The following is a 15,482-nucleotide window of genomic DNA, read 5'->3' on the forward strand; positions in this document are numbered from 1 at the left end:
GAAAAGGAAAAGGCAAAAGGAAAGGAAAAAGGAAAGGGAAAAGGAAAGGGAAGGGAAAAGGAAAGGGAAAAGGAAAGGGAAAGGGAAAGGGGAAAAAGGGAAAAGGGAAGGGAAAAGGAAAGGGAAAAGGAAAGGGAAAGGGAAAAGGAAAGGGGGAAAAAGGGAAAAGGGAAGGGAAAAGGAAAGGGGAAAAGGAAAGGGAAAAGGAAAAGGAAAAAGGAAAGGGAAAAGGAAAGGAAAAAGGAAAGGAAAGGAAAAAGGAAAGGAAAAAGGAAAAAAGAAAAAGGAGACCAGGCTGGGGGCAGCAGGCAAACCCCCTCCTCGCCTTCCCAGGTGCCTCTCAACAAGAGGCGTGAGGCTCCGGAGGTGGAAGGCCAGTCCAGGGAGGATGTGGAGCTCGGGCCAGCTGTGCCAGAGGTGTTGCCACGGTCAGAAAGGCCTACCCCTGTATCACGAACGCCTCCTCGAGGAAGCCAGGACAGCTTAGGGGTGTGGGTGACTCCCTTCTGAGGGGAACAGAGGGTCTGAGATGCCGGACAGAGCCTCCTCTTAGGGAAGCCTGCTGCCTCCCTGGGGCCCAGGTTCAGGGCAGCACTGGGAAACTTCCCAGCCTGGGACAGCCCACGGGCTATTGCCCACTACTGCTCTTCCACCTGGGTGGCGACGAAGCTGCAATGCGTGGTCCAAGGGCGATCGAAAGAGTCTTCGGGGCCTTGGGATGGGAATCTGGAACACAGGTTATTTTTCCCTCTCTCCTTCCAACTGCAGGCAGCAACACTGGAAGAAAGAGACGGACCTGGTCTGTTAATATGTGGGTTGTGGCTGGTGCCCCTGCCAGAGTTTTGGGTTTTTCGATAATGGGGTGGCCGGCACGGCCCCAGGCCTGCTGGTGTCAGATGGGACTTGCCTTTCTCAAAGGGGGAATGGGGGTCTTGGCTCACGAGCTAGCGGGGCTCATTCATTGGCAGAGCTTTAACCTACACTCAAAGGGGTGTTATGGAGGCACACACAGTCAAATCCAACAGGTGTTAAAGCTCAGCTTTATTCTTTAGTAAAAAGTTAGTTAGAACTCCAGTAACATTTTGTAAACCACAGGCTCAATGATGTAAGGGGAATTAATACTACACAGCCGACTTACTTAAGAATTCTTAAGATTTAAAATGATGACTCAAAATGTGCGTATCACTCACCTAAAAGTTGAGGGCTCTCTACCTCGAGGAGTTACCTAGGGCAGCGTCCCAACCCAAGGGGGAGTCCCTGACTGCAGACTTGCTGCTCTGAGGACTGATTCCAAAATGTCCTCTGGCAGGACCCTGTTTATACCCTTGTCGAATCTGATCTGTGGTCATTTTAATACCCATTGGACAAAAGGTCACATCAGTGTACCTGGCGCATCTCAATTGGCAAGTTCAATTTTCAACCTGCGGCCTCTAGGGTTTAGTTTTTTTTTTTCTATTCTCCCTGCCTGGAGAAGTTTTGTTTCCTGGGGGGGGGGGTGTGGTGTGTGTGTGTGGGGGTGTGTGTGTGTGCGCTGCTACAAGGGGTAGGGGGATAATATCAGGCTCGCCCGTGACAAGCTGTGGGATGACATGCCAAGGTTAGAGGGACGGGGTGCTAGCGAGGGCCCTCAGCCTGTTGCTCGAAGACGTGCGGAGTACACTGGAACACACTTGTGAAGTCTTAGAGAGATGAGCCAGGGACTTCTGAGGTAATAGGAGCCAAGAGGGAAACAACAGTGAAATCATAGAATGGTTTGGGTTGGAAGGGAACTTTAAAGGTCATCTCGTCCAACCAGCCCTGCAATGAGCAGGGACATCAACTAGATCAGGTTGCTCAGAGCCCCGTCCAGCCTGACCTTGAACGTTTCCAGGGATGGGGCATCTATCTACCACCTCTCTGGGCAGCCTGTGCCAGTGTCTCACCACCTTCACTGTAAAAAATGTCTCCCTTAGAGCTAGCCTAAACCTACCCTCTTTTAGTGTAAAAAGCATTCCCTCTTGTCCTATTGCTACAGGCGCTGCTGAAAAGTCTGTCCCCATCTTGCATATAAGCCCCCTTTAAAGTACTGAAAGGCTGCAGTAAGATGTCCCTGGAGCCTCCTCTTCTCCAGGCTAAACAACCCCAACTCTCTCAGCCTTTCCTCACAGGAGAGGTGTTCTTCCCTCTGATCTTTCTTCTGGCCCTCCTCTGGACCCGCTTCACCAGGACCATGTCTTTCTTTTGCCAAGGACTCCAAAGCTGGATGCAGTATGCCAGGTGCGGTCTTGCCAGAGCAGAGTAGAGGGGCTGAACCCCCCCACCTCGACCTGCTTCTTTTGATGTGGCCCAGGATACGGCTGGCTTTCTGGATTGCAGCAGCACATTGTCAGCTCATGTCCAGCTCTTCATCCACCAAGTCGTGCACAGGGCTGCTCTCAATCCCTTCAAACCCCAGCCTGTATTGATATTGGAGGTTGCACCAAACTAGGTGCAGTACCGTGCCCTTGGCCTTGTTGAACTTGATAAAGTTCACATAGGCCCACTTCTGCAGCCTGTCTGGAGACGTGACTGGATCCTGGAGGCGTGACTGGATCCTGGAGGCCAGAGCTTCCTCAAAAGGAGAAAAATCATGTTGAGTAGCCTCCTTGAAGAAGTCTGGGGCTGCTACCCGGGATCTGAGGTCCCTGTAAGAAAAGGCCAAAAGACTCTGGGAGATGCCTGGGAGGTGTCTTGGGTATCTGCAGGAGTTCAGACATTTATCTGAAGGAGAACAAGTACCTCGAGTAACTTACTTGGAGGAGTCTGGGGCAGGTAGCTGGGATCTCCAATCCCAAAAGCAGAGGACAAAAAACTGGGAGATGCCTGGGAGGAGTCTTGGGTGGATCCTGGAGGAAAGAGCTACCTCCAAAGGAGAAAAATCAACTTGGGCAGCTGCTGTGGGGAAGTCTGGGGCTGCTACCGGGATCTCAGGTCCCTAAAAGAGACATCAAAAGACTCTGGGAGTTGCTGGCCCATAAATTAGATCATAAATAATAATCAGTCTAAAGAAAGACCAGAGGTCTCTGCTCTACTGTAAGGCGTTACACAAGCATATGAAATCCTTGCCCAAAAAGAGTGTGCAAACCACCTGTTAACACAGGCACTGCATTTCAAGCCTTACACCTGTCACAATATCCTCTCAGGGGGTACATTTGCCTGCTCTGATCAAATATTCAGTCAGCAGAGTTAATATTGAACTGATATTAAAACTGGGCCCAACCTCTACATTCATGGCTGGGATACAAGACTCATATCATAGGGCTCACACTTCAGTCCCACCTGAGATCTGTATCTTAAATTTAATTTCCCACTGGTCAAATATTCCTCTTCAGAGCTCTCTTTAAACTGAGGGCTCACAGTAAGAGAGAGAAGAGAGTTCCTTACCTCTTGTGCAAGTCAGGGCATGTTCCCCTGCTAAAAGCAGCACACTCAGGCCTCCCATTTGTGTCGGATCTGTTAAAAGAGTAAACCCATTTCTTAAGTTTATTCATTTGCTTGTTTAAAAACCTACTGTTTGCAGTATTAAACCCTCAGAAAACTACTTGTCACAGACACTCTAAGCAAGCTGCCATAAAAGGCAGTTCAAGAGAATCACAACCATTTCTGTACCCTCTGGGAGAGGCTTTCAAAGCTGTTTGAAGGATTGAATTGGATTTGTGAGCTTAATGCCCCATCGTGTGGATTTACAATTTTACTGCCAAAGGTTTTAGGTACTACAGAGATGGACATCTTTAAAACAGCAACTGTAATGATCTCATGCATAAACATACACTAAGATGCTCTAATATCACACATGCTTGTAACTCAATGGATATTCCTGCCAGGGGAGTGGTTCCCTTCCGTAGCCACTGAACAAGTAAAGGATGGAACAAAATGACATGATCAAGCCCTGAAGCAAAATTTCCATTTTCATTTAGCTTTAATTTAGAGCTGCACTTAGTGGTGAAAAGTGCCAGCGTGACAGCTCTCAAGCATGAAGTGCTTGATCCTCTGTGCCGGAACCACACAGGCACTGTCCAGGCAAGCTGCCTGCCTACTTGTTGCCCTGCCAATACAATTTATAATTGAGGAAAGTAAAATGGAGATAAATGTTCTTTCTCCAAGTATTGATGCTGACAGCTTCTCGCCCCCAGCCTTCCTACACCTCAGGAGCTTGGAAAACAACAACAAGAAGTGAAAGCAATGAATGTTGGTACTGCATTACTCATGGAGTAGCTTTTCCACTCAGAACAGTGGTTGCTCTTCATCATCATGAAGACTAATTGTCTGGGTTCGGGGGAATGCCTTGGAAGCAATGCAGGGGCCCAATTTAACAGTGTCATCTAGAGAGAGGGAGACAGTCTGTGGCCCAAATGTCTTGCCCAACAGCCACAGTGTGAAACAAAGGGAAGCGTTATCCTCGCTGTGTTGCTGAGACACCAACTTCAGTAATGATGAGACACCAAAGATAAGTAACTTTCCCCAGGTCTCACTAAGCATACACTCACGTTTTCCAATGTCCTTTCACTGAACTACACAAAACCTCTCTCTACAACAATAAATTACATGTGCCCGGGACCATTCCCTGGAATGGAGGCCAACTGGCACAATTACCCTTGTCCATTTGGATGCACTTTGTTATGCAAAATTTGGATGCAGAATAGCTGGATCCAAAATGCCTACTGGGAAACACCCTGGCCCATTCCTACTCGTGAGTGGTGCCGAGGAATTTGTTGAGCTTTTCAGCTGACATGGGCCAAACCTGTACCTGTAAACCTCCAAAAGATTTAGCACTACAGATGATCAAGGTCCCGTTCACGGGAACACTCACTGGTGCTGTTTAATTCAATACCACAGATGATGCCAAAAGTTCTCCCTCAGACAGCATCTCATGCTAACATACACAGGGTAGGTTTTTCCATTACTTAGAACAGCAGTAAACAGAAGCAGAGGAAAGCAATGTGAATAAACCAAGCTCATCCACTATCTCAAGGACAGAAGAGTGGCTCATGATCTTAACACAGCCTAAAGAGCATCTGGCTTCAAACCCAATGTTCAACTGGAATTAATTTTTTCTGTTACTATAATGAACAGGTAGAAGGGGGTGTGTGGTTCTTTGGTTTTAAACTTCTTAACTTTCAAATAAATGAAGGAACAAAAGGTATTAAGTGTCTACAAAGTGACAAGGTACTATCAGAAGGGTAGGATCTAGCAACAAGAAGTGACTGAAGAAATGGAGACAGAACATGGGAAAGGCCAGCAAGTACCCAAGCACAATTCACAAGTAAAGCAATCCTGTCAGCATAGCACTTCTTGCCATCAAAATACTTGATCAGCAACAGTTCAGTCTTTCAAACAAGAGGACATCAGAGCAATTAAAAAGTGAAAAGGGAACACATATCTTGAAAGACAATGCCTGAAGAGGCAGTTAATTTGGAGGAAGAAGAGATTGGAAGAGATCTCCAGGCCCATCATAAATTTACTGAACTCCATATTAAGCAATAAGAGGTTGGCTGGTTGCTTTCTACCTTCTTTATTTCCATTGGAAAGCTGTTGCAGAACCCAAACCATCTAAGCATTAGGAGTTTTTTTTCCATTTTTCAGCTTAAATTTACTCAGGGCCAAGTGGTACACATTTATTCTGCTGCCCATACCTTTAAGCTTTGTAATTGTTCTCCCTAAATGGTATTCCCTCCTCCTGCATTTACAGGAGTCACCCCACCATTCTTCCACTTTCTTTACTAGCCTAAGCAAATCAATAACTCCTGATATCATCACGCATGTCCATCTCCCATGTCACAGCAATCCCTGCAGCTCTCTTCTCCGGTTATTCCAGGGGGAGGTCATCTTTCTTGTATGTGAAAGACCAGCAGAGCACCACATCAGATGAGCTGTGCTCTGTTCAATGGCATTAACTCTTCTCTACAGTTTCTGAAAATACTTTGCCTGACACACTGCAGTGTAGCACTTTCTTATCTCCATATCACACTGTTGGCTCTCAGCTGCTCTCTTGTGCTTCCCTTTAGCTACTTGTAGGTCTTCTTCCCCCTCCTCAGTTTTGGCCAGCTAAAGAACATAAAATAGAATCATGGAATGGTTTGGGTTGGAAGGGACCTTAAAGACCATTTAGTTCCAACCCCCCTGCCATGGGCAGGGACACCTTCCACTAGACCAGGTTGCTCCAAGCCCCATCCAACCTGGCCTTGAACACTTCCAGGGATGGGGCACCACAACTTCTCTGCGCAACCTGTGCCAGTGCCTCACCACCCTCACAATAAAGAGCTTCTTCCTTAGATTAATCTAAATCTACCCTCTTTCAGTTTAAAGCCATTACCCCTTGTCCTATCACTCCATGCCCTTGTAAAAAGTCCCTCTCCAGCTTTCTTCTAGGCCCCATTCTTCCCCCTATTCTAAGTATCTTCTTGGTGGTTTCAGCTTTCTGCCCTTCAAATAAATAGCATAACAGGACAGGGATAGCACTGTTTTTCCCCATGTAAGCAAATACTTAAACAGTTTATTCAAATATAAGATTTAAGAGGAAGGAAAAAAATGACAGCTAAGTGGAAAAGTGAAAGTTTAATTTGGTGCTTAAGCAACTTGAGCACCTAGGCTGCAGATGTAGCAGAAGGCTGGCACTTACATGTCTGATAATGATAAAACAAAAAATCCTTCCACCAAGTTTTCAAATTACAAAATAACTTAATTAAGGGAAGACAAAATGTATATATACAAACATTGCCATATGTTTATAGTGCCTTCTCAGTACAATGTTTCTCTTATGGCACCAAGAACTTACTGGTATGAAAAATTATTAATTTTAAGTGCCATTTTAAATCAATTTACAGTTGAATCAACAGTAGTGAGAAAATAGTCAAGAATTTGACTTGCAGAATGGGAGATGATTCGTGACTTTCTCAACAGCTTTTAATATTGATGAAGCTTACAACCATCTCACTATTTGCGAACAGCATACTTTGATAGTATTGGTCTGCTTAGAAATTCAGCAAGCTAGCTTGTTCATTGCTGCAATTTTTCAATCAGAGGAAAGAAAGAACTGAGGAAGAACTAAGCAGAAAGAAGGCCAGCAGGTACCAGTTTCAACTGCCTCTCACCTGGGCACAGAATGAAGCTTCTTTTTAAAACCAAAAATTGCCTATCGGGATATTGGCTATGCTAGGAAGTGTCTTTTTGCCACCCTTTGCTTCACTTTTTGGCCCAGCTGGTTTTCTCCTGATGCAGAAATCTGAAAGTATTGGGAATCTTGCACATTTGTTTAGGAAAGCCGTTGCCCACTTAGCTGTGTAGCTGTGAGGGCAGATGCTGCAATGGTCACATTCACCTGCAAAGAGCAGCTGCCTTTGCCTCACACCCTAACATATCACAGGAGAGCCACATCATGAGAAAAACATGCTCAATTACCACTTCCTGGCTGGATGAGCAAGGATCCCACCAGTGGGTCTGCAGGTCGGAAGCCCAGTGCTGGTACCACACCTCAGGTTCTTGACACAACGACAGGTGAACATGAGAAACTTTAATGTGGGGTGGTGTCGTGGTTTCAGCCCAGCGGGTAACAAAGGACCATGCAGCCGCTCGCTCACTCCCCCCGCTCCCCTCCGGTCGGATGGGGAGGAGAATCAGAAAGGAGAAAAGAAAAAAAAGAACAGAACCTCGTGGGTTGAGATAAGGACAATTTACTGGGACAACACAAAAAGAGAAGTTACAACAACAACAACAGTACTGATAAAAGAATGTACAAAACGAGTGATGCATAGTGCAACTGCTCACCACCCAGAAGCCGATGCTCTGCCACTTCCCCCACTGAAAGCCGAGCGAGAGAGGACAACCCCCCCCCCCCGTCCGCTCCCCATTTATATACTGAGCATGATGGCACACGGTATGGAATAGCTCCTTGGCTAGTTCAGGTCAGGTGTCCTGGCTGTGGCCCTCCCAGGTTCCTGTGAAAATTAACTCTATCCCAGCTGAACCCAGGACAGGTGGTTACTGTTGGAATGCCAAATATAAAGGAGAGCCTGTGTGGGACTTAAAAAAAAAAACAGAAGAAAGGAAGATCTTACTCTCTCTATATTACATTTTCCAAAATGAAAGCTAATATGTAAAAAGCAATCAGGACAGGATTAACAACTACCAACAAGTAAAACAGATTTCCTGGAATTATTCCATGAGGGCTGGAGTGAGACCCCTGTGAATTACTATGCTCACTGACTCAGTCTGCAGGAAATAAATAAAATAATTTAAAAAAATCACATGTAGCACAAAAAAGGGCCTTCTTCAAAAATGAATGGCTCTATAGGTAAAACAATGGATTAGATTAGTTTCTAATTAATTCTTAGGTTCTCTGTCCTCTGCTTTGACAGGTGTTGATTCAAGATCTCTATGTACTCAGAAGCTCTACAGTGGGATATCCCACCAGAAGCGGTGGTGGACAGCAGCTGGGTAGACCAAGACCTAATACTTGTTCTTTCTGTTAAGTCAATAAGACTTAAGAAGCGCAAAAGTTACTTTTCTGACAGCAAATGAAGAACGGACTAAAGGGGCTTGAGATTTTTAGAACTGGTTTCCCATATACCTTAACTAAAGGGGCTTGAGATTTTTAGAACTGGTTTCCCATATACCTTAACTATGTAGTATGAAAAACTTTATTTTGATCACATTTCACAGTTCCTTCATAGCCAGACAGAATTTCAATACAGGAATTTTCATACCACTAAGCTGGTAAAAAAGCATACAAACCTTTTTATCCTTTTACACTCGTTCCATAAAACCATTTTCCACTCTCCAGCTCACAATCCCTCTAAGCAGAGAAGTCCTGTCTGCCACACACTTGTCATAAACTAGGCAGGATATGACAAAGTTTCAAATACATCAGTATTTATAAAATTAGAAACTTTAAAACACAAAAAAAGGAAAAAAAAAAGAAAAAAGGGTGGTGGGGTAAAAGTATTTTCTATATTGACTATTAGGTTCTTAAGCTGCCAGTATTTAACAGTAATGTCTCTGTTTTTCAAGGTCATGGTTGCAACAGTTCTGCTATTTGTGGATATCAGTGGGAGATTACATGCCTTTCACCCGTTCAGGCGCTTAACCTACACTTCTTCATGGATTTGATTTTATTTTTTTTAATGTTTAAAAGGTTAGTATCTGTCCCTCCAAGATATAATGGGCAAAAGAGCACATTTTAAGTGAAATTAAATCATGCTTCTCTTGATTTAAATACAAAAAGTTAGCTCCACTGGTACATTCATCCACAAGAGTGTTAACAGCTCCAACTTCATAGACACCCATAAATTATTTTTGTAAATAGCAAATTACTAAACATAGTACAACACTCTAGGAAAGAGAAGAATGCACACAATCAGCATTTTCCTTTTTTACTAGAAAATTAACATCTCTAACAGCAGATAAGCCCGAGCTAAAAATCAATCAAATCTGGCCCCCAAATGGGGTATGGGTTATGATACGCCACGTATCTGGACTCGACTTGTGAAAGCAATCATGCACTAAGAAAATTTTAGGTTGTCATGCAGAGGTTTAACTAGTCTTGGCAACTTAATTTGGGACATGAAAGGTATTTGCACTACAGTACCACGTGCAGTAAAGAAAACTGGTCTTGCCGTTCGATTCTAACGCCACATCCTCAAACAAAACGAGGCTGCTACATTTGAGGAACATGGATGGAAATCTTACCTGCCATCCCGAAGTCACACTGTGGCATTTCTTCACTTTCTGTCACTTTCCTCAGGCTTGGTAAATCTTTTGCAGAGTCCAAAGCAAAGGCCCATAGCTTCTTCTGGTTTGTAACAGTGGATGTCTGGGTTTTCAGAGGTTAGTTTGTTGTGGGGCACCACTTGTACCCTGAATTTGCCTTCATAAATGCATCCTTGTACTAGAAAAGAAAAGGAAAATTACCAGTCATGCCAATCATGACATTATACTATCCACAGGGCAATAGAGTGCACTGCTTGTAAGAGGATTTAATACAGTAAATAATCCTTAAATATCTTGATTTTTTAACAGTTTAATCATGTGCTTGGAGTCTGACTGCTAACACAATCTAACAAGAAGAAATATGAAGATAAGTAGAGCTGTATTTAAAAAACTGGGGTTTCTCTTTCTTCTCCCAAGGGTGTATCACCCAGAGCAGGCTTAAGTTCTGATCCTGCAAACTGCTCCCCAGTGCTTGTATGCTCACTCTGGGAAACAAAGACAGCTATCTGAATTCTTTTGCAGGTACAATCTTTGTTTACTTTCTAGTTTGAATGAAATGAAAACATACGTTTAGCAATAAATGCAGCATGACGTTTCTTACTTTGCACTCATTTTTCTCTAATAGATCTGTATCTTAGAATATTTGAGTATATTGTTTCCCAAACCAGGCACTGAAAATAAACCACTACCAGTATCACCTCATTTTCAGTAACTTCTAATACAGCATCCCAGCGGTCCTTCCAAAATGCACCAGGCTGCATGGCTGCATAAAATAAACTAGGACCATTTAAACCTTTCTTTGGCCTGGAGCACACAGTACACATCTCAGTTGTTTGCTATATTCTTGGTAGGAGGCAGCAAAATGAACAAAGCCAGGCTACACATAGCAGGGAAGAGGGAAAAGGTGTGTATCCTGCACAGTTTGGTGGGTAGGGGTGAAGGATGGGAACCTATTTTATTCTCAAAATGCAACAGTGATGTTTTCCAAACACCTTGCTGACCAGACCAAAACAAGATTTTTGAACATTAACAGCAATAAAAAGAGCACATTTCAGTATTTTAAATGTGTTGCTGTGCAAGGTGGAAAATGGACAAATCAGAGGAACATGCCACAGATTCCAGCTGCAGAGGTTTGCCTAACAACTGAGAGGGGCATACAGCACTGGCTGCTGTGGGAGGCTACCCAGTAAGGACCAGTGCCGACCGCAGAGGGGAGGAACCCAATACCTTCCCACGCACTCTGTAGCTCTCAATGGCAGCAAATGACCAGAAGAGCCGTTTTATCCTGAAGTACATGGTAGGGTAGCTGCATGAAGTTTCTTCTGTGATTGCGCGTGTTCCCACCCACCCAGCTGTCATCAGTCCATTACGGCACAGAGAAACACCTATGTTTCATGCACATGTCTGCACAGAAACACATGCAGAGGGAAAAAAAATCTGTTGGTTATCACACACAGAAATAGCACTGAAAACCTTGTCCATCCTTGTGGCAGGATCACTATCCCATGTCTATCACTTGCTTTCATTTCCATCTTAACCTATCAGCAAGCACTTGCTACCTACCTCCAGACTGTAGCCAGGATAAAAACGATTCAGTTTACAAGCAGCACAGCACTGTGTGAACCCACTGTGCAAAGTCCTGTATTTATAGAAATGGTTATAAATAATAAAAATCTGCAGCGACTGCTGACACACATACACGCTGTATTTTCTGAATAGGGCCTATGTATTAAATCTGCAAACTGAGGACTGCAACACCTCTCACCTTGCCCCTTTTCTCTTTCCCAGCGTTTGGTGTGGGAGCTCATTTCACCAGTGAAGGTACACCACAAAAATAGCCTCAGAGAGGGAAAGGAAAGGGAGGGGATAAGGGAAGAGGTGGCAAGGAAATACACAGAGAAGCAGCATTGCCTTCCCTTGTTAAAGCCACAGCCCACTCATGAATCATGTTTCCAGCCTGTGGTGAAAAGCACAGAATCACTAGCAATGAAGTACATAAGCTCTTTGCACCAGCATCACTGCTCTGAGTAACTGAATTGTTCTATGGAGTAATTTGACAAGCTGACAGATTGCCCATCAAATGAGAACCAGAATGCATGCCATTTGTGAGATGAGGCAGCAGTAAGTTTTTAACTGGTTTCCAACAAGAGCAATTCAAGTGAGGTGGTGTATAATAGAGTTTTTCCTCTGCAAAGCCAAGAAGAGAACATTACCACCGAAATCCCCAAAGGAGAGGGAGCAAACTGAGGGAGGGCAACTCATCAGCCCCTTTCAGAGTTTCAACAGTCAAGATACGTGAAAAAAAATATTAAAAAGACAAATGGTGGCCAAGAAGCAGTTTTATAAAACTGCCTGATCCAAATCTCAGAAAGACTTTCAATATTGATTTTTGTGACTACTAGACCAACGCCTAAAATTAAGTGATAGCTTCCACTTGCCAGGTCAGGAGAAGACAACCTAAACGAGCCACACAGTAACGAGAAAATGCCAAAGGCAATTGGCAGAGCTTACTGTTTTCCTCCATTCGACCAACTGTGCACTAAACCAACGTAACACAGCCAGCCTAAGGATGTCTCTAAAGTAGGTAAAAAAAAAAAAAAAAAAAAAAAAGTTAAGTTCTTATGCTAGCATGTAAAGGCAGCACCTTTGTTCCCATGCAGGGTGGCAGAGGTGGCCCAGCAGGGTCATGTCCCAATGTGCCAGGTAAGATTAAAAAAGTGCTGGGTATGTTATGGGGTCAGTTTGATGTATCTTTCAGTTTTGTGAAAGCCTGGGGAAGGATGTGTTCTGTGGTAGGACCGGTGCCACTTTAGACCCGAGGTTATAAAAGGTGCAACAGCTTGAGTTGCTTTCATCACCACGTAAGAAAAGATTTGCTTTCTCCAGCGTGGTGGAACAGGAGCTCACAAGCGGATTCCAGGTACACCTCAGGGTAGCAGCTAGCACGTGCTTAGCTTTAAATGTATGCTTAAATCCCACCAACCGGCTATTAGCGGTACCATGAATCCCAGAGATCAAAACCAAACCACAACAATCCCCACAAGATACCACACGCCGTTTCTCTCTCCAGCAGGACGCAGGGTGCGTGTTACACATTACAGTCCACACCTCACTCGGTGAACTTGCCGGATTCCTGCCGGGAAGCCAAAACAACTGCTCTCCCCTCCTACCCCGAGGCACCTGCCAAAGCTGCGGCCCAGCGGGGAAACGCAGGCCCGCGGCCCAGCGGGGAAACGCAGGCCCCCGGCCCAGCGGGGAAACGCAGGCCCCCGGCCCAGCGGGGGACCGCAGGCCCCCGGCCCAGCGGGGGACCGCAGGCCTCCGGCCCAGCGGGGAAACGCAGGCCCCCGGCCCAGCGGGGAAACGCAGGCCCCCGGCCGGGCTCCCCGCGGGGAGAGGCGCTGAGCTCTGCCCCCGCCCGGCAGCTGCCCGCCCGCCCGCCCGCCTGCCTTCAGGCGTCTGGGAACCGGCAGGGAACGGGCCCGGCTGCCTGGATCTCGGCGATGCCGGGACGTTCGTGTCACTGAAGCGCGTTCTCGCAAGAGAAACGAGGCTCGAACGACCACGGTCCGGCTGGCGGCTGAATATTCGCCGTCCCCGAAGAGGGCGCGTGTAGCGAGAGCCCTGGCGGAGTTAACAGAAAAGCCCATTTCTCCTATTACCGCAGTAACTAAAAGCGCTGGGGCGGCGCAGGGGGGGCTCTGGCAGTCGGGGTGCCCGCTGCCTGTGCCCGGGGGGGGCGGTCTGCCTCCGGCTCCTTCCCCTCCCCGGCTCTCGGGCCCGGCTCCAGCCCGTCGCACCGGGCGCTTTGGAGCCCGCCCCCCCCGGGGCCGCCCAAGGGCCCCGCTCCTCACCGGCGGCGGCCGCGGCCCCGCGCATGGAGCCGGCGGGAAGGCTGCGCATGCGCGGTGCGGGGACGGAGGTCCCGGTCCCTCAAGGCGTGGGCGGGGCGTTCGCCCCGCCCTGCCCCGCCCTGCCCCGCCCTGCCCGCGTCCCGCCGCCGCGCTCTTCGGCCGCGCCGCTGTCCGGGGACCCGGCACGGCGGGACCCCCGCACAGAACCGGCGGGGAACGGCACGGGGGGGCGCGGCTGGAGCACGGACCGCGCCTCCCGAGACCAACATGGTGATTCAAGGAAATTAACTCAATAGTTCGATTAACTGTTAAGTAGGCGTTCGTTATTGGCAGCGCGGGATGCACGGGGCATCGCCTCACCTATCGTGCACACCGTCGGGTCTAACTGTGCAGGTTAACTACATGTTCTACATACATATTCACTAGATTTCCGAGAAATGTTATACATATTCATTAGTTTTCCGGAAAACTATTAGCATATGCAAATGTCCTTTACGCAGGCGCATTGAAGGTCTCTGGTGGTCTTCAGGAGTCCTCTGGTGGTCTTCCATAGTCTCCCTCACTTGTCCGCTATTTGACCCTCCTCAGGTGATTCTGCGCCGTGTGGTCTTTTACATGTTTTGATACATCAGTGCTTGTTATTGCTCTTATTATCTAAGTTCTCATTAGTGGTGTAGAACCATATGGTTAGTTTAAGCTAAATTATCTACAAGGAAAGAACAAAGGCAGGAGTTCTTATCTTTTTTGGACCTATCTATTCAAGCAAGGCCCCTACTTGTGCCTTCTCGACAAGATCATAAATTCGTCAAACATTTAATTAAGTTTTGTGATCGCTCATGGTTCCTTCTTGCTCATCACTCCCAAGTACCAGTCTCTGACAGGCTTAATCCTTGACAAACACCAGTCTTTGGTATGTAAAGTTACAGAGAGACAATGTCCTGGTTTCAGCTGGGATGTAGTTAACTGTCTTCCTAGTAGCTGGTACAGCGCTATGTTTTGAGTTCAGTATGTGAAGAATGTTGATAACAGATGTTTTCAGTTGTTGCTCAGTAGTGTTTAGACTATAGTCAAGGATTTTTCAGCTTCTCATGCCCAGCCAGGGCACCTGACCCAAACTGGCCAACAGTGTATTCCATACCATGGGATGTCCCGTCTCATTTAGGAACTGGGAAGTGGGGGGCAGGGATTCGCCGCTCGGGGACTGGCTGGGTGTCGGTCGGCGGGTGGTGAGCAATTGCCCTGCGCATCATTTGTACATTTCAATCCTTTTATTACTACTGTTGGCATTTTATTAGTGTTATCATTATTAGTTTCTTCTTTTCTGTTCTATTAAACCGTTCTTATCTCAACCCAGGAGTTTTACTTCTTGTTCCCTATTTTCTCCCCCATCCCACTGGATGGGGGGGGAGTGAGTGAGCGGCTGCGTGGTGCTTAGTGGCTGGCTGGGGTTAAACCACGACAGACAATCATTAAGCAATCAGCAGTTCGTTCTCTCTATCAGTGGCCGCCCGGCAGCCCCGTGCCCCGGGACTGCAGCCCCCGGCACCCGCGGGGAGCTCCCGCCCGCTGCCCGGCCCGGCGGGGACACCGGCCCCGCCGCAGGCCCGGGGCCGCCCCGGCTCCGGAGCCCCGCCGGAGCGGGACGGGGGGAGCAGGGGCGGGGGGTGGCCGGAGAGGGGCTGGGCAGCGGTGGGGCAGGGAAGAGCGCCGGCGAGGAGCAGGACGGAGCGGAGAGGTGGAGGGGAAAGGGGGGGCTGGTAGGAAAAAGGAAGGGAGACGGAGCGGGAGGGGCAGGGACGGGGCAGGACAGGGAGCCAGGGAAGGACGGGAAACAGTCCCGAGAGACGGAGAAACTGGGATGTGGGTCGGGAGGAGGAGGCGGAGAAGGGCAGAGCAGCGGTGGCC

General features: G+C 47.2%; 1 long non-coding RNA gene across 2 annotated transcripts; it reads right to left on the reverse strand.

The window, feature by feature from the left end:
- Window positions 1-3,344: 3,344 nt before the first annotated feature.
- On the reverse strand, window positions 3,345-12,913 carry LOC138689138 (uncharacterized). 2 transcript variants are annotated; one of them, XR_011327989.1, is made up of 3 exons: window positions 12,832-12,913; window positions 9,703-9,901; window positions 3,345-3,471 (listed from the first exon to the last, which is right to left on the reverse strand). It is a non-coding gene; the product is annotated as an uncharacterized lncRNA (long non-coding RNA). The 2 variants fall into 2 exon arrangements; XR_011327990.1 differs by lacking the exon at window positions 3,345-3,471 and adding an exon at window positions 9,295-9,345.
- Window positions 12,914-15,482: the final 2,569 nt, after the last annotated feature.

This window comes from Haliaeetus albicilla, chromosome 15 (genome assembly GCF_947461875.1).
Source record: "Haliaeetus albicilla chromosome 15, bHalAlb1.1, whole genome shotgun sequence".
In the NCBI taxonomy this organism is placed as follows: Eukaryota; Metazoa; Chordata; class Aves; order Accipitriformes; family Accipitridae; genus Haliaeetus; species Haliaeetus albicilla.